Below are 19,660 nucleotides of genomic sequence, written 5' to 3'. Positions count from 1 at the left end.
CACTCGCTGGTCTGACCTAAAATAACTTCTCTGCCGTCCACAGACGATTACCGGACCATTACGTGTGATTATCTGTTCCCAGGTACAATGGGAGCTATCTGAGTTTCGGCTTTGCAAATGTCCGCCCGGTTCCTCATCACACTGGAGGCTTGTGTGAGAATTTGCTGGCTTCGCTTCACACATCAGGCCGGTGGATTCGCCGCCTGCCTGAGGGAATCAAACCTGCGGCGCCTCAGGTGCAAGCTGCTTTGTGTCCAGTCACTTTTTAAACCTGTCGAACCTGCTCTGAGGAGGAGACACGACTTTATCAAGCTTGATTTGATTCATAAGAAGCGTGAACAAGCTCCGTGTTCTCGACTGGACGTGTTTGACAGATGAAGTGAATCAGCTGGAGTGGGCGTGTCCTAAAAATGTGTCAGGATAAAGGAAACATAAATAAATAAATAGTCTGGAAACATATTTCACATATTTGTCTTTTACCACTTCTCCTCCCGAGGGAAACTCGCCCATGGAGAACTTCAGCTTCTCCTCTGAGGTTTCCGGGTCAAACTCGTTCACATTCTTCCAGTAATTCTACAGTAGCCCAGAATGATCAAACCCAAGTCCAGCTCCCGAGAGGCCTTTTTGCTTTTTTACGTTCCCTGGAGGCCACACACAGGAAGTGGAGGGTGAGACGAGGGGAATTAGCTGGTTGCAATATGCACCTTCACCACTAGAGGCCACTAAATCACACACACAGAAGGTATAAGCGGAAATAAAGCGATTAGGCGATTAATGGGTTAATAATGTTGTGTGCACTTTATCCTGGAGATATTATTATTTATCTTACACACGAAGGTAACGATAATAACGATGATGATTGTTAATAATAGTACAGAGAGATGGATTTATATTTATTCATATGTGATTTCAAGGTCGTTTCATGCTGCAAAATGCACTTGAATGTGTTCACTTCCGGTCTGGAGCGACAGACGTGCAGGCATCCAGACAGGCAGACAGACAGGCAGACAGACAGGTCGCTCCAGAGGTGACCGGGGAATCCTGCTCTGTGAGAGAGCTGCAGACAGATCCTCCTCCTCGGCCACTGCCCCCCCCCCCCTCCCTCCCTCTGCCCTGGGTGCGCGCTGGGGGATCCGATGACGTCACAAGCGCGCACACACACACACACACACACGCCCTCTCTCTCTCCTCGCTCTGACACTCCGTCTCTCTCCCTGTCTCTCTCTCTCTCTCTCTCTCTCTCTCTCTCTCTCTCTCTGCCTCTCTCTCTCTCTCCTCGCTCTGCCACTCCGTCTCTCTCTCTCTCTCCCTCTCTCTCTCTCGCTCTCTCTCTCTCTCTCCCTCTCTCTCTCTCTCTCTCTCTCTGCTGCTATTCTGGGAAGTGGCGCTTGGAATAACCCCCGTGTGCGCGCACTTGTGTGTCTGTGTGTGTGTGTGTGTGTGTGTGTCTCCTGGTTTCACCCTCTCTCACACACGCACACACATGCACACTCACAACACAGCGGGACGCACACACTGCCTGTCTGTCTGCCTGTCTGTCTGCAGCAGCAGCTCCGGCGGCACGGATCCGGTCGGAGAGGATTCCTTCATCTTTACGCACAACTTTCCCTCCGCTGCTCCGCGACTCCTGTGGATTCTAACCCCGGTTCCTCGCCTCCTGGTCCCGGTTCCTCGCCTCCTGGACCCGGTTCCTCGCCTCCTGGACCCGGTTCCTCGCCTCCTGGACCCGGTTCCTCGCTCCTCAGCCCCGGTTCCTCGAGGTGTGAAGCCCGGACTCGGAGCTCCTGTCACCGGGTTGGCTTGTTGTCATTTCTCCCGGAGCCGGAGCGCAGCAGCCTGAAGGTAAGCAGACCAGACCCAGACCCGGACCCGGACCCAGACCCGGACCCGGACCCATTCTCTCTCGTTTCACTGTGACAGCGAGCTGTTCTGCACCGTGACGCACATTCCGGGCTGTTTCCACGGCTCTGGATCGGCTCGTTTAGCTTATAAGGGCACGGCTGTGCACGGGGAATACCCTGGGCACGCATCGCATTGCATGCAGATTACCCAGGTTGCGTAATATCCTGAGGAATTTGCAGTAGCCTCCGCGGCCAGGGTGGCTGCAAGGCCGGGGGAGAGAGAGGGAGAGAGCCGGGGGGGAGAGGGAGAGAGCCGGGCAGCTGGAGCTCCAGAGCCGGGAGCGAGAGGGAGAGAGAGAGCCGGGGGAGAGAGGGAGAGAGCCGGGCTCCTGGAGGCTCTGGAGCCGGGAGAGAGAGCCGGGGGAGAGAGGGAGGGAGCCGGGGACCTGGAGCTCTGGAGCCGGGAGAGAGAGCCGGGGGAGAGAGGGAGGGAGCCGGGGACCTGGAGCTCTGGAGCCGGGTTGCTTGAGGCTCTGGAGCCGGGGGAGAGAGGCTCTGGAGCCGGGGAGAGAGAGGGAGGGAGCCCGGCTGCTGGAGCTCCAGAGCCGGGGAGAGAGAGGGAGGGAGCCGGGGACCTGGAGCTCTGGAGCCGGGGAGAGAGGCTCCAGAGCCGGGGAGAGAGAGGGAGGGAGCCCGGCTGCTGGAGCTCCAGAGCCGGGCACCTGGAGCTCCAGAGCCGGGGAGAGAGAGGCTCTGGAGCCGGGGAGAGAGGCTCCAGAGCCGGGGGAGAGGTGTGAGGAGGGTGAGGGTGTCTGGAAGGTCGTGCGCGCTGGACGTGCAGACGTGCACGCGCCTCCGCGGCTCTGTGAAGTTCACCTGTGAGTGTGTGAGTGTGTGTTGTGTGTGTTGTGTTGCCATGACTCCCGGTGATCTGGCGTGCGTGGTGACCTCCGCGCACTCGCCCCGGTGTTTCCTGGTTCCGTGTCAGACGCGTTTTGTGTTGTTGTCACTTTGTGTCACAACACAACAACTGCGTTCGTGTGTAGATGCGACTCTATCTCATGTGCACATCGTTTGATTCCTGTGTGCGTGTGTGTGTCCGTGTGTGTGTGCGTGTGTGTGTGTGTGTGCGTGTGTGTGTGTGTGTGAGAGAGAGAGAGAGAGAGAGAGAGAGAGAGGGTGGGTGGTGCGCTGGCTGGTTCCGGGAATGTTCCATGACGTGTTGCCGTCTAGAGAGGGGCCCCGGCCGGGGAGACTCCGACACACGACCCGGCCCTGGTCTCTCTCCCTCTCTCTCTCTCTCTCTCTCTCTCTCTCCCTCTCTCTCTCTCTCTCTCTGATCTGCAGCCTCATCACACCGTCACGTCCTGTGTTATTGCGCGTCATAATCCTCTGGTCTCTGTGTGAAGGAAAAGCTCCACATTGCAATCAGAGGTCAAAGGTCAAAGGTCAGGGTCGAAACACTGTTACTGCATGAAACAGGCGCTGAAGAGATGCTGCTCAAGGGCACGACGGCAGGGTGGAGGCTAGGAAGCTAACTTCTAATATGTTTTAGCATTGTATAGATTGTATATATCTAATAACTCCAGTGTGTGACTCACATATCTCAAGAGCCGTTCAACTCATCGGCTTCACACTCGTCATGTGTGTCGTAAACAGTCCCGTGAAGTACAGTGTTGAATTTTGTGCGACTGACTGAGACTCGACAACACTACACCAGTATTTAGAACCACTACAAACCAGTGTCTCTGCAGAACAAGTGAGGAACCAGATGAATTTATCTGTGTGGAGGTGAGGAGGTTATAATCCTGCAGCTGAAGAGACGGCAACTATTCTGCTGTGGGGACACACGCTGGTGGCTGTGAGCGTGCACGTGTGTGTGTGTGTGTGTGTGTGTGTGTGTGTGTGTCTGTCTGTGTGTGTGTGTGTGTGTGATTGTGTGTGTGTGTGTCTGTGTGAGAGTGAGCATGGAGAGAGGCCGACCTACATACCATCTGTCTCACTGTCACCTCAGATGGCCATCGTCATGTACTGCGTAGGAGCAGGAATCCATGCACAGACACACACACACACACACATACACACACACACACACACACACACACACTCACACACACACACACACACTGGTGGACAGGTGTACAGAGGATGTGCATGAAGTGTGAGTTGATTTTCTGCACTGAACATTCAATTCATTTATTAAGGCCTTGTGGGATGTGTTTTGTGTGTTTGTATGTGTGTATGTGTGTGTGTCTGTGTGTGTGTCTGTGTGCGTGTGTGTGTGTGTGTGTGTTGTATCATTTGAAACCCTCCGTCTCCCTGTGTCTGGTCGCTCGCTGCAGATGTGATAACTTTGTATTTTGCTGTCAAGTAGCAAACACGTCATCGCTGGAGAATTTGAAATGAATACAGATGTACGGTGCGACGTGATGAAGGGACACACACACACACACACACACACACACACACGCACGCACGCACACACACACACACACACACACACACGCACGCACGCACAAATCTCAAACATCCAGTCTGCAGACAGTTTCAGCTCCAAGAACTTCTCTTTCCCTCTCTGGTCTGTGAACCTGTCACTGGGAATCTGTTGCCCCCTCCCCCCCCCCACTACCACCATAGACTGAACTCCGCCCATTTATTCAGATCTGCACCAAACTTGAATCGGACTCTGCCCTGATCCGTCCTGCATCATTCCATCGGTGGTGTAATCACGTAATCCTGCTAATGAATAACAGACACGCACCAGAAACAGAAACACTTCCTGTTTGGTAACGAGACGGGAGAAAAACTGAAAGCTTTGCAAATCCAGTGGTCATTGTTGATTAGGCTTCAGGTGCCTCAACATCCTTGTGGGACTTTCTAGTTCTATATTAAGAGTTTCACCTTTGACCTTTGATTGGACGGAGGAGGCGTGGCTCCACTCTGAGTTGGAGCGTTTCAGAACTAAAGAAAAGCTTCAGTAACAGGACACGGAGCTCAGTGAGTCTCAGGGATGAGGAGGAAGCGATGAATTCAGAGCTTTAAGGAGGATTTCAGACTTCACACTGAGCTCATCCACTGTGTGTGTGTGTGTGTGTATGTGTGTGTGTGTGTGTGTGTGTATGTGTGTGTCTGTGTGTGTGTGTGCTATTACCTGAGAGCTGTAGAGGAACCTGAGAGCGCTCTGGTGACCGAGGTCCTGACAACCACGGCTAAATTATTAAGACACACACACACACAGACACACACATACACACACACACACACACACACACAAAAACACACACACACGTGCGGCCTAATGAGTTGGTTGACTGGCTTCTCCTGCAAATTGCTCCTCTGTGGTTTGGTTTTCTTTCCGTCTGGACGTAGACACCTGGAGGAGAGGAGGAGAAACCGCCAATAGAACAACAATGGAGAGAAAAGTGGAGGAGGAGGAGGTGAAGGAATGAAGGAGGGAGAGAGAGGAGGAAGGAAGAGGGAGACGAGAGGAGATGGACAGACATGAACAAAGGGAAAGTGACGGGAGACGAGGAAAGATGAGCAGAGAGACAGATTTAGAGAGATCATGAGAGGAAAGGAGCTGAAAAGAACAAAATGCAAAGTGAGGAGAAGGAATGAAACAGGAGGAGAGGAAAGGAAAAAAGGGAGAAGAAGGAGAAGAGAGATAGGAGACAAGAGGAGATAGAATGAGAGTAAGTAACTTAAAAAGGGACAAAATATAAAGAGAGAAGGAAGGAAAGGAAAAGAAGCAAGGCCGAGGAAACGAGTGGATAAATAAAAAATTTAAGGAGATGAGAACCGAGACTAGAGAATAGAAAAAGGAAGGAAGAGGAAAGTGTAGGAAACAAGATAAAGAGAGAGGAGGAAAGGAAACAAGTAGACAAAAGACGAGAGGAAGCTGATGATGAACAGAGGACATCTTTAATCCCGGAGCCAATCAACGATCACCTCACAGCTGTTTCCCACCGACCAATCACGGGGCAGCTTTCTAACGAGAAGGGAAACGTGGTCGTTCGTGTTTTTGTGCTCGCTGGAAAGAGCGAGTGTGTGTCTGTGTGTGTGTGTGTGTTTGTGTGTTTGTGAGTGTGTGACAGAGGCTGATGTTGTAACCCAACCTGTCATAACTCAAAGGGACAGGCTGTCAGGTGTGTGTGCGGATGTGTGTGTGTTTGTGTGTTTTGTGGATATTTGAACGAACAAGGAGATGATGGAGAGATGGAAGCAGCGAGAGAGAGAGAGAGAGAGAGAGAGAGAGAGAGAGAGAGACCTTTACCCACTTTGTCATGGTCTTGTAATTAGTCTCACTTCATTAATGCATCAGAGTCGAGCTGAATCAATGTTTTGTGATCATAGGATCTGAACTGCAGCCGTCCCCTTGTTTCCTTCCCCTGCTCGTCCCCTTCTTTCCTTCCCCTGCTCGTCCCCTTGTTTCCTTTCCCTGTTCTTCCCCTTGTTTCCTTCCCCTGCTCGTCCCCTTGTTTCCTTCCCCTGCTCGTCCCCTTGTTTCCTTCCCCTGCTCGTCCCCTTGTTTCCTTCCCCTGCTCGTCCCCTTCTTTCCTTCCCCTGCTCGTCCCCTTGTTTCCTTTCCCTGTTCTTCCCCTTGTTTCCTTCCCCTGCTCGTCCCCCTGTTTCCTTCCCCTGCTCGTCCCCTTGTTTCCTTTCTCTGCTCGTCCCCTTGTTTCCTTCCCCTGCTCGTCCCCTTGTTTCCTTCCCCTGCTCGTCCCCTTGTTTCCTTCCCCTGCTCGTCCCCTTTTTTCCTTCCCCTGTTCATCCCCTTGTTTCCTTCCTCTGCTCGTCCCCTTGTTTCCTTCCCCTGCTCGTCCCCTTGTTTCCTTCCCCTGCTCGTCCCCTTGTTTCCTTCCCCTGCTCGTCCCCTTTTTTCCTTCCCCTGTTCGTCCCCTTGTTTCCTTCCTCTGCTCGTCCCCTTTTTTCCTTCCCCTGTTCGTCCCCTTGTTTCCTTCCTCTGCTCGTCCCCTTGTTTCCTTCCCCTGCTCGTCCCCTTGTTTCCTTCCCATGTTCGTCCCCTTGTTTCCTTTCTCTGTTCTTCCCCTTGTTTCCTTCCCCTGCTCGTCCCCTTGTTTCCTTCCCCTGCTCGTCCCCTTTTTTCCTTCCCCTGTTCGTCCCCTTGTTTCCTTCCTCTGCTCGTCCCCTTGTTTCCTTCCCATGTTCGTCCCCTTGTTTCCTTCCCCTGCTCGTCCCCTTGTTTCCTTCCCCTGCTCGTCCCCTTGTTTCCTTCCCCTGCTCGTCCCCTTGTTTCCTTCCCCTGCTCGTCCCCTTTTTTCCTTCCCCTGTTCATCCCCTTGTTTCCTTCCTCTGCTCGTCCCCTTGTTTCCTTCCCCTGCTCGTCCCCTTGTTTCCTTCCCCTGCTCGTCCCCTTGTTTCCTTCCCCTGCTCGTCCCCTTGTTTCCTTCCCCTGCTCGTCCCCTTGTTTCCTTCCCCTGCTCGTGCCCTTGTTTCCTTCCCCTGTTCGTCCCCTTGTTTCCTTCCCCTGCTCGTCCCCTTGTTTCCTTCCCCTGTTCGTCCCCTTGTTTCCTTCCTCTGCTCGTCCCCTTGTTTCCTTCCCATGTTCGTCCCCTTGTTTCCTTCCCCTGCTCGTCCCCTTGTTTCCTTTCCCTGTTCGTACCCTTGTTTCCTTTCTCTGCTCGTCCCCTTGTTTCCTTCCCCTGTTCTTCCCCTTGTTTCCTTCCCCTGTTCGTCCCCTTGTGTCCTCCCCCTGCTTGTCCCCTTGTTTCCTTCCCCTGCTCGTCCCCTTGTTTCCTTCCCCTGTTCGCTGCCACTTCCCAGTGAGCGGATTGTAAATCACACGTAACTCTACAGTCAACACGTAACTCCTCCCCCCCTCAACTGGCCAATCGTACGCTTACCAAGGAGAAACACAACTAACCAACCACGCTGCTCTGACGTGGGTGGAGCCATTAGCACGTCACTAACAGCATTCACAGTAAGAATTGATTGATGCAGTTAAAAATCATTTTACATCCAGCTGTGAACCCGTGACCTTCAGTGGGAGTTCGTCATCCTGCTGCACTTAGAGCAAGAGCTCGTCTTTAATACCAGAATCAACTTTCTATGAAGGTCACGAGATGTTAATTCACAATGTGTTGATACTGATTCAACTTATTTGATTTATAAATATCCACGTTAGTGACATTAAGCTGCTTCGTGGTTTCCTCTCACAACTCGCAGCGTGTTCCTAAACTTCCACCATCTCTGCTTGACCTCAACCACAGAGCTTCTGTTGCCCGAACCACAGATGGAACTCAAACCTTCTCTGGCGTGACCGTCATGTGATTTCTCCGCCCGTTCTCCCCCTCGTCCACCTCCTGGCAACGCAGCTGCTCTTAATAAACGTCCAGCTCCGTTCACTCAGGAGGGAAACGGCCTCTGAGCACGAGCCAATATCGATATGTAGTGTTCATCAGTTCCTGGGGCTGATCATGAATATAACTCCAGCAGCTCTGGTTTAATATGAATTAAATGAAAGGGAATAAAAACGGTTTGGTTAATCTCCTCCACCGGTAACCTTCACAGTTTCAGATGTGACTCACTTTCAAATCTACAGCCGCTATTTCGTGCCGCGCTCAACAGTCATACGGTGGATTCTGTTTCTGCCGCCACGGACATGAAACCAGAAACAGAGAATGTACGATACAGGTTGTAGAGTTCTGAGTTGACTGTGGAACTTTCACTTTCATGATTCGCCTTCTGAACCTGAAGGTAAAACCCGGCTCAGTGAGAATCATAATAATACTCTCGAAAGGAAAAAGGAGAAGTTTGTAATGTGGTTGTTGTAAATCCATAAAAGTATTTATAATTGAAAACGAATGGATAAAGTAGATAAAGTTGACTTAATTATAGAAAGTAGATTTTTACGAGAAAAAAGGCAATTTATTTTTTTTTCTTCTTTTTTTAAATCCAATATTTTTATTTTATGCCTTATTTTTTCTTCACTTCCTCTTGGTGGAAATATTTCCACAGCTGTCCTTGTACCAAGAAGTTGTTTAAAAGAGTAAATACTCTTTCAAAATGAAAGTAAACACACTTTCTGCCCTGGGTTGGTTTCCTCTTCTCTGATTGTGGCACAATGAAAACACAGAGCCGGTGTCTGCTATAGATTCAAATTGAGATATTTGCATATGAGAAAAAGATAAATGACACTTCAAAAATATCAGGGGTTGAAAAGAAATCGGATCCCAGCGGGTGAAGCAGAACAGAAACCCCAACGGGCTTTTAAAGCGGCGCACCCAGAAGAGAGAGGAAAGTGACAAAAGCAAAGTGAGAATCCAGATGACAAACGGTGACAGGACGGATCTGAAACTCCGTGGTTTCATGTTCATCGTTGGATTTATCGAAGGGTTTGAAATGTCAATGCCAAACGCTCAGAAATCTGTAGAGGAAACAACAGAGACTTTGGGGAATGAAGGAGAGTTTTCATGATTCCAAAGTGCCGGCTGCTGTCGTCGGGGAGATTTCACAAGAAACAATACGCTGAGATCCACTCGTGACCTTTTGACCTTTAAAACTCTGGGAAAACGTATGTATGTGGACACGTGAATACTGCAGCTTCGCCATCAGATTCTGGAAACTGCAGGGATGAGCTCCTTAGGGCATGAGATCCAACACTGATGTACCGAGTTCATTCTGAGGATTCTTCCATACTTCAACAACATGATTTCAAACTAAAACGATCTCTGTCCTCACCGGCCTTTAGGCTCAGTATCAGTTTTAATCCCCACCCGCACTAACACGTCTGAACACACATATCAAACAACCTCTCACTTGCAGATTTAAACAGGAAGGAATACGTGTGTTGCAAATTGCTTGAATAATATCTCGTCTCCTCCGCATGTTGTTAACAAAGAGCACGAGGTTTCCAAACTTCTCAGTTTCCGTGGTGTGGACGTCAGAGTTGATGAGTTTTCTTTAGATTTGGATCCCGGTTAATATGATATTTCTGCAAATAACAATAAAGCCTTTGAATCGTTGTCATGAAGCACTGAACATCATCTTTAATGTGTTTTCTGTCTCTGTTTCCTGCAGCGGCTGTGACCAGTGTCGGACTTAATAAACCGGACCAGGTGGCAAAAGTTCACCAGGTAGGATCTGTCTGTGTGTGTGTGTGTGTGTGTGTGTATGTGTGTGTGTTTGCAGAAAGCAATAAACTGTGAAGTGAGAAGAAAAAGGACGATTACGGCAAAATTGACACTCTGACACGGAACAGAAAATAAATCTAAATATAAGAGTGAAAGTGAAACGAGATTATTAAAGTGAAATATGAAGCATCTCACAGTAATAAGATGAATTCAAACCACTGAGATGAAAGTAGTTTGAGGTGAAATCTCCCGACAGGAAGTGAGAGAGTGCCTGAAAAACAAGGAGAAAATGGAGGGAAAGGACCTTTTGTAATAATAAGCATCATTATGATTTAAAATGGCCGCAGCTTTTGTCATGAGAGCGAGCGAGAGACGAGGAGACGTTGGAGCTGCTTTCATTTACCCAGAATTACTCTCGCTGCCTTTTTTCCCTGGCTGGTTGTCGGGGCAACCGGCCAGCTTCGTTACCGGAGGTGTCACCTCAGCCGGGAGTGTGAATGAAAAAGCTCACGTTGACGGTGGCGCCGCCCGCCAGCGCCTAAAGTTTCTGTCTGCTCGCTTCCTTACCCACAATACACTCTGGTTGAATACATCTGGTGATAGGTTCTAATCATAAGAGTCTCTTGTTAACCCTGAGTCATTTGGTTTTCAGTAAAGAGAAAAATATAATTTTTAGAGAAAATGTGTCCCTGTGTGCTGGAGAAAAACAAAGTGTTTCTTTATTTCAACGTGACACATCGCTCTCCCCGTTAGTTAAAAACAAATTAAGCCAAATTACAAAGGAAACCTTCTGTTGAGCCGACACAGAGAAGAGACACGAGTGGAGATGGTTTCATGGATTGAAGCTGATGACGATAATATATTCGTCTCTGGTCTCGTGTTTTGTTGAGAAATAGACGTCACAAGATTCAACTTTTTCAAGATTTGAGATTCAAAACCTGTATTTAGCACTAACGACATTGATGGGAATGAATCTGCTGCTGTTGTATCACACACAGAAGAATACACAATACAAGAAGGAGACACGATACAATACCCAGAAGGAAATTTCTGAAAAATACAAAAAAACTAGGAAGTAAAATGTGAAATTACACATTTATCTGTTCTGACAGTAAAACACGTGATAACAGTTGACACTGGCAAACGATCATGGTCGTTAATTTATACCTCCAGGCTGGAAATTAGTTTTGTTAAAGCTCAGCAATGTTTGGTCTTGTTTCATTTTCTAAGCACCAGGAAGGTCAAAGGTCACGAGGCCTCGGCATCTTGGGACTTTGAGCATGACAACGAATGTTTGCTTCAAACACAAGATAATATCAGAGAAGTGGGAGATTAATGCCACACAGAAGATTAGAGATGTAGTGGATAGTAGAAGAGTGTGTGCGTGTGTGTGTGTAGGTGTGTGTGTGTGTAGGTGTGTGTGTGTGTGTGTGTGTGTGTGTGTGTGTGTGAGAGCGGTGTCACTTCCTCTTCCTGTGCAACCGACGGCTTCGTATCAAGGATGAGATGAACGATGTCATCCAAACACCCTCTGTCTTCCTCTATCTCCCCCTCACTCTCACATCAGTCCCACCACTTTGTGTGAGTGTGTGTGAGTGTGTGAGTGTGTGTGAGTGTGTGTGAGTGTGTGTGTGTGTGTGTGTGTGTGGTGGAGTCAGACAGAAATAGATCATGTAAAGCAGAGATTACTATCTGCACCTCAGAGCACAGACGTGTGGGCCTTTAGAACACACACTGAAACACACACAGCACCACACATACACAGGATGTGCGTCGCTGCCTGCAGACTGTGCACATGCTCTAAGATGCACAGGTTGTGTGTCTGTGTGTGTGTGTGTGTGTGTTTTATTGGGTTATGAGTACGTAGAATGGGACAAATGTCAACGGCTGCTTCAGAGATCAGACGTCCATTTTTTTTTTGAGCAGCTTGAAATTACACGTCGATAAAAACTGAATAAAAGAAGCAGGAAGTAAAAACGATGAAACATTAGTTGGTTGATTTCTGTGGAAAAGATGAGTTTTGATTCAGAGAACATGTGATGACAGTTTTCTCTTCTCAGTGTGTTTCTCTCTCTCTGCAAATGAAGTTACAAATTGAAATTGAAATTATGGTCCTTTTATTCTGATGAACATCGTTTTTTTCGTCTTTGAATATTTCATCTGTGTCGTCCTCTTGTTCTTGTTGTCGTCTTTGTTTTCTTCATCATTGTCTTCTTTGTCTTTGTCTTCTTCATAACCACATTTGTCGTCATCGTCGTCTTCTTTTGTATTCGTCTTCATCTTCGTCTTCCTCTTCGTAATCTTCCTCTTCATTGTCTTCTTCTTCATTTCTTTGTCTTTTTCTTTTCAGTGATATTGATTAATATTCCTGTGTTTGATGTTTCATAATAACTGGGCTGAGATCAGGTGAACGTTGAGGCCTCTGCATAAGATTCAAAATCATCAATAATTAAAACAACATTCATGAACCCAATCAGCGAGACGTCAAACCCGTAGTTCCTCTGCTCGTTTATTCAGCTTTTTCCTTTAATTCATCATTAATCGTTATAAAAAAATACAATTCAACTAGAAAAACAAACAAGAGGATAATTAGTAACAATAATTTAAAAATAATCAACAGCTTCCAAACAAACAAACAAACAAACAAGACAGAGACAAATGTTCAAACAGCTGAATTTAGAAAAGGAAAGAAATAAATGAAGTAGAAGAACATGGAGAGCAAGAGAGAGAGAGAGAGAGAGAGAGGGATGGGCGCCCAAATGGATCCGGACGCCATGGTAACAGAGAGTTGGAACATTAACAAGTGGCCAACACGGAAAAAAAGAACATTAGTGGACAGTCAGCCAATGAGAAACGCACATGGTTCCCTGTGCTCTGATTGGCCCAAGAGCGACCAGGAAGTGACTGAAGCGCACGCAGACACACACACACACACACACACACACACACACACACACGCATAGGTTAACCTCCTGCACCCCCCACATAATAGTATGTACGAATAACAAAAAGTCAAAGAAAAATTGGTCGGAGGTGAAGTGTATGTTCTGTTGCCATGGTGACCACGGCTTGGTACGATGGATGCAAGCTGTGCCCTTGACAACATCACATGGAGAGGAAGAGTTGCATGCACGCACACACACACGCACACACACACACACACTAACACACAGACACACACACAGGGCGACTGATGACCATGTGCATTGTTGAGCAGCTGTGTCCAAATGAATGGCCTTTGGGTGAACATCTCCCTCCTCCCTTTAAATGTGTGTGTGTGTGTGTGTGTGTGTGTGTGTGTACAAGTGTGTGTATATGTGAGAGATAACGGAGCTTTAGAATTTGAATAGCGTTATGGGATATGGCTGTTGCCGCGACAACAGCCGTTAGTTTGTTTCCCATTTCCTGCAGGTACCCAGAAGTCCAGTGGCCTCTTTGTTTGTGAATTCAAATGACAGGGAAAGCAGTGTGTGTGTGTGTGTTCATGTGTGTGGTTGTGCTGTGTGTGTGTGTCTGGTTGTCCTGTGTGTATGTGAGAGAGAGAGAGAGAGAAAGAGAGTGTTTTAAGATTCAGATAAGAATTAAGTTTAAGTTTAGGAGTTTTAAAGAGTCAGGGGGCTACAGGGAATGTGTTGTCAAGACAGATGAACGTGTGTGAGTGAGTGTGTGTGTCTGTGTGCGTGTGTGTGTGTGTCAGAGTGAGAGAGTGTGCACAGTGGTGTGTCTCAGGACTGTGCAGCTCAATAAGAAGCTTTGGTTTCACTTCCGCATCGTTCCTCATGCAAATCACGGCTCTGTTGCTTCTGCAGGCTGCAGACTTCCTGTACATGCCCTATATGTGTGTGTGTGTGTGTGTGTGTGTGTGTGTGTGTGTGTGTGTGTGTGTGTGTGTGTGTGTGTGTGTCCATGCTTGTTTAATCCCTGTCAGTGATAAGAAACCGGCTTTGTGTGTGTCTGTGCTTGTTCATCTGAGTGCATGTGTTTGTGTTTCTGACCTCGTTGTGTGTTCTCCTGTGTGAGTGTGTGTGTGTTTCAGCTGCTTCTCTAATTTGCCACAGTTTCTAAACACAGTCGCACAAACAGCGATAAACCTCAGAAACACACGTGAGTAACACAACTGAGCATCTTCAGCCATGCTAGCGTTTCTCTGAGGCCTGCGCTCGCGCTATGAGCTAAAAGCTAACGTTAGCATAATTGATTAATCGCCTGAATTGACAGAAACCATCTTTGGGAAACATGTCTTCGATACGTGCTTCAGCTCGGAGGAGGCGGGGTTTATACGTAGGCAGCCACCAGGGGGCGAACAAGACAATTTAAAGGGAGGAGGGAGAGGAAACCACGCGTGTGAATTGAGCCGTCGTCTTCATTCATAAATCTGAACGTGTGTCGGTGAGAGACGTCACGTGCAGGTGGACACTCGCTCAGAGGAAGACAGGATGTCTGTGGGAGGAGAGGAGGAGTGATGGATGGAGGGAGGACAAGGTCAAGAGAGGGGAGGAGGGATTGTGATTGGCCGCTGTCGCTCTCTTTGCTCACCTCTTTGTTCCTCCATCCCTTCGCTCTGTCGTCTTTCCTTTACATCACTCCTTTCCTCACCCCCACCCATTCTGTCCGTCTCTCTCGTCCCTTCCCTTTATCCCCATCATTCAATCCCTCCTCTCCCTCTCTTTCTGTTCTCATCCCTCCATTTTCATTACATCGTCTTCTCTTCATCCATCGTCCACTCTCTTATTTCTTCCATTCGTTCTTTATAGCCCCCATGTCTCGCTTCCATCTTTTCTTTTTTATTCCCTTGTTCCTTCTTCCTCCCATTTCCACATGATCTCTCTCTCTCCCCTCCCTCCTCCTGCACTCATCCACTCCCTGGTGCCCTTCCTCTTCACCTCACTCGCCCCCTCCTGTCATTTCGTGCCCTCGTCTTTTCATCCCTCCCTCCGTCCCTCCGTAATCTCCTCTGCCATGAGGAACAGGTGGCTCGCCTCTGCTGTGCCACTTGGTGGCTTCCTGCCCGAAAGAGAGAGATAGGGAGAGAGAGAGAGAGAGAGAGAGAGAGAGAGAGAGAGAGAGAGAGAGGGGAGAGAGAGAGAGAGAGAGAGAGAGAGAGAGAGAGAGAGAGAGAGAGAGAGAGAGAGAGAGAGAGGGAGAGGGAGAGGGGGAGAGGGAGAGAGAGAGAGAGAGAGAGAGAGAGAGAGAGAGAGAGAGAGAGAGAGAGGCCTGTGTCAGTGCCCTGGCTCTCAGGCTGGTAACATGTGACGGGCGGAAGGAGGAGGAGGAGGAGGAGGAGGAGGAGGAGGAGTGGGAGGAAGTGGAGGAAGAGGAGGAGGAGGAGGAGGAAGAGGAGTGGTCCGAGTGAAGGGTTTGATTTTCCACACTGGGCGAGCGACAGAGAGCAGCAGGAGCTTCAGTTTGAAGCACTTGCACTTAAAGATAAGAGCGAACGAGATATTTCTGAGCCCACAGCGGCGTGACATCACATCCTGTCCTCACACAGGAAGTCAACACACTCAAGAGCCTGTGGTGTGTGTGTGTGTGTGTGTGTGTGTGTGTGTGTATGTGTGTGTGTGTGTTTTTAATCCGACAATCAGGCAAATTATCTCAGCGTCTTAACTAATCAAACAGGCCGGGAGGATTCGGCCAAAAATGCCATCAAGATAAAAAAGATAATATCAATAATTATCATGATAAATGTCACAGTATTTTCCGCTGTGTTTATACCAATCAAATGATTTAAATGTTAAATATGAGCATATGATATCAGAGTTCTCAGGAAAATGGCTCCAGCCATGATGCAAATATTAGGACTTGAGTCTGTTTGTTCTCTGACTTGTTTATGAGGCTGATATTTATGAATGTGTGCAGATCCAAATAAAAATCAGATGAATTTAATGTGGTTTCCTGAGGAGACTGTTACATGAAACACATTCTTTCTAAAAGATTTACAGTAAATGATGCCATCAAAAAAAACAAAAGTGCCTCCCTCCCGAATAACACGTTACAAGTGCTTAGAGCTCTTACTCTTTTTCAATCATTCTCTTCTCCTCCGCTCTATTTTTATTCTCCTCCTCTAATCTTAATCCCACGCTGCAGTTTCTAAAATTGACATATTTTGGGGGGAAACGGGGGATTGGGCTCGTTCCTGTAGCCGCTCGGATTAGCCGCTGCTACAGCAGCTAGCCATCTCCGCGGCTAACCCCGTATGCATGGCATTAAGACTGATTAGCTCCACGCTAGCTCACTCACACTAAGGGTATTAGGGCTTAAGAGCTAGCACAGCTGGCTAGCACCTAGCGCCTCCCGACAGGGATTAGCACATGCTAACGCCGGTCTGTGCCGAGCGCGGCCGTGCAGGCGAAGAATTAGAGAGGAAGTAAATCTGACGCGACCTGAAAACACCCCCCCACTGATATTTGTCTTTTTCAGTCTGTCTCCTGTGCAGTCATGAGAGTTTAAGTGTGAAGACATGAACATTATACAGATAAAACCTGGAAAAGACATTAATCAACATCAACGGGATTTGACTTTATTAAAAACATCGTCCATGAAGCTGAAGAAGAATTCCCAGAGTTCAGTTTTGACTCCAGTCAAAGGATTAAATATTCGTCTGTACGTTAAAACCGTCTCAGCTCTCACCGGATAAACTCTCAAATCAAAGTTTCTGCTATTTGTTTTTTTCTAGATAAACGCGTTTAAAAGTTTATACGTAAAAATCTTAAAAAGTTTTCACTAGAGGTATTTTAAGGTAAATCCCCCAAAACACAGAATTTAAAGCCTTTATTCAAAATGTTTCACACGGCAGATGCTTTAATCTGGATTTAGTTGCAATAGATTCCAACGGCGACTTAGAGACGTGAAATAAATGTCCAAAGAAACAACTTAAGAAAGTTTTCATACTACGTTTTTATTGTAAAGTCACGTTTGACCTCTGACCTGTGGAGAGTGTGATGCTGCGTCTCGACCCGATCGTCTCACGTACGTTCTCGCGACTAAAATAATTAAAGATCGGTTTCATCTGCCAAATCAGTAAAGATTAATGTGCAGCAGACTTCATCTTCAGCTCAGTTTGATTTGTGTTTATCACATTTTTGGCAAATCAAGCAGGAAAAAACTAAAATGATTTAATAAGTGCAGGATTATTAACACAATGTGTATTAATAAATTCTATATTTCAAATCACAGCGACACCCAGACTTTGAATCAGTTCTCTGGTTTGTTCCCAATGTTTCCGTGAGTTAAGAACTGAGCCTTTTAAATTCTTCCTCTTTTTACAAAAAGATGATAAACTGATGTTTTTCCACCATTTTCTTTTTTTTGTGACGGAGGTCGTTGCAGAAATGTAAATTTCATTTGAGGCCTCCCTCTCTTTTCTCCTTCTTCTGATCCTCACATGTCAGAGTTAAACTTTTCCCCTCTTTCTTTCATCTCAGTGTTGCTCTCCTTTTTTCCCATCCCTCCATCCATGCCTCCCTCTTCCTCCTCTTCTTCAAAGCTCTGTCTCTGGATTCAATCCTCTCCTCTCTCTCATCCCTCTCTCCTCTCTGTTCTCGTCTCCTCCCTGTTTGTCTCCTCTCTGATGTGCTCCTCTCCCTTCTTCTCCTCCTCCTCTCCACTCTTTTCTTTCTTCTTCTTCTTCTTCTTCTTCTTCTTCTTCTTCTTCTTCTTCTTCTTCTTCTTCTTCTTCTTCTTCTTCTTCTTCTTCTTCTTCTTCTTCTTCTTCTTCTTCTTCTTCTTCTTCTTCTTCTTCTTCTCCTTTTCATCACTCCTCCTCCCTCTCTTCTCTCCTCTCTTCTCTCCTCTCAATCTGCCACCCTCCCTCTCATCTCTTCATTTCTTCTTCTCGTTTCTCTCCTCTATTTTTGTCTCGTCTTACATTTCTCCTCCACTCCTCTATATCTCCGTTTGTTACCTCCCATGCACCCTCTCCTTTCTTCCTTCTCTCCTCCCTTCTCTCGCCCTCCTCTCTCCCCCTTGCTCATCTATATATCCCTCTATCCTCTTCTCGGTCCTCCTCCCAACTCTTCCTCCGCCGTCCTCACATTTCTCAACTTCCTCCCCCTGTCTCCCTCTTTCCAATCTCCTCATCCACTCCCCCGTTTCATCCTTTCTTCTTCTCCTCCTTCCCTCTCCTGTGTCATCTCCCCCCCTCCTCTCCTCATCTCCTCTTTCATCCCCGTGCACCAAAATAAAATCCAAAAATTCAAAACAGATCCTCCTTTTCCCCCCGGCTGTCAGCTGTGGTCTCTTTTCACTTTTCAGTCGTTTAACTGATGAAGAACGAGGAGAAATTAAATATATTCCCTGTTTGTTGTGAGCGTACTTGTATGTGATGTGTGTTTTCGTGCTGTGACACACACACACAGACACACACACACACTACACTGGTGTCAGTGACAGGATTTGTCTGACGACTGGCTGATATCAGACCTGTGTGTTAACTGAAGGAGGATCAGAAGCAGCTGTCAGCCGTCTGCCTGTGTGTTCTCTCGTTAGTCTTAATGTCGTCAGTACAATTTGCTCCGTGGATCTAATTCCCACTGGATGTTTAAAAGCCGGCAGCGTTCAGCTGAGGGCCAGAAATATCTATGCAAATATATTCAGATAAGTCTAAAAATGTAAATAAGGAGATGTCCCTTCCAAAATCGTGATCGCTGGCATGAAAGTGAAGCACATTATGAGTCCACTTATGGTTTTGTGGACAGAATTGCAAACCAATTTGTAAAATGCCAACGGCCAGCAGGTAGAAATGCAAATTAGCGGCAATTAGCAGCTTAAATTAATTTAAAACGAGTCAGAAATGGCTTCAAGATGATAATTTTCTTAGCATGTTGACAAATTTCTTAGTGATATAGAAGTTTAGATGAGTTTCAACTGAGCCGTGGAAAATACTTTGGCTTGTGCCACACTGTAAACTTGGAGCTCCAAACCAAAATCTCTGGAGTTCTTCATGTTTCATGGAAATATGTCCTGTAGTTTTTGCAGAATTCTGTCTATCAAACAATTTTATATCTACTTTTACCTAGAACTTAGTTGTATTTACTAAATTTGGTAAAATTTCAACCTAAAAACAGTAACACTGTCTTAAATAAAATGGTAAATAAATAATATTATTAAGTTGTGTTTGCTTAAGATCTTATTGTTGATGTATTTACTTCAATTTGGTAATTTGCTTTAACTAAAAAATGGAAATGAACTTGCTTTCTCGAAGCAGTTTAATTAAAACAAGTAAGTCTGTCTAAATATTTGTGTTTATTCAGAATTTAGGAATCTGATTGCTGTAAGAAATTGCAATTGCGATTTTATATATCTGCTCCCAAAAATCCATATAAGTCCGGCTCCACCTCCTGCTCCTCCTTATATGGTTACTTCTGCTTTAAGAAAACACAAGATGGCGCTGGACAAACTGTCGAAATGTTCAAAACCGCAGCTCACAAACCAAAAAGTCGCCTCTTTTCTTACCTTTTGTGTTTTTTTATCATGTCAGCAGTGATTTCCTGTTTTGATGAGTCAGAACGTTGAAGGTAAAAGGTTCAACGTGTTGCTTTGGAAAAACGAGACCTCTGCACACACACACTCGCAGGTGAAGCACACGCAGCACACGCTTTGTTCATGCACATGTTCACACACAAAGACACACATTCACACACAGAGTCAGACCCGCTGCACATGAACCCACTCACACTCCCGGTTGGTTTTCTCCCTGCTCACCAAACCCAACTCTGTAATTTCTCT

The 19,660-nt window shown here is 47.0% G+C and overlaps 1 protein-coding gene across 1 annotated transcript in view; it reads left to right on the top strand.

Moving 5' to 3' along the window:
• The first annotated feature begins 1,466 nt into the window (after positions 1–1,466).
• hivep2a (HIVEP zinc finger 2a) overlaps positions 1,467–19,660 on the top strand; it is an 80,369-nt gene continuing 62,175 nt past the window's right edge. Inside the window, exons 1-2 of the mRNA XM_061091417.1 lie at positions 1,467–1,842; positions 9,882–9,937. The gene's annotated coding sequence lies outside the window, so the exon portion shown is untranslated. The remainder of the gene's footprint in view (positions 1,843–9,881; positions 9,938–19,660) is intronic.

Source organism: Limanda limanda, chromosome 18, assembly GCF_963576545.1.
Source record: "Limanda limanda chromosome 18, fLimLim1.1, whole genome shotgun sequence".
In the NCBI taxonomy this organism is placed as follows: Eukaryota; Metazoa; Chordata; class Actinopteri; order Pleuronectiformes; family Pleuronectidae; genus Limanda; species Limanda limanda.
This window is presented reverse-complemented; position numbering and strand designations above follow the sequence as displayed.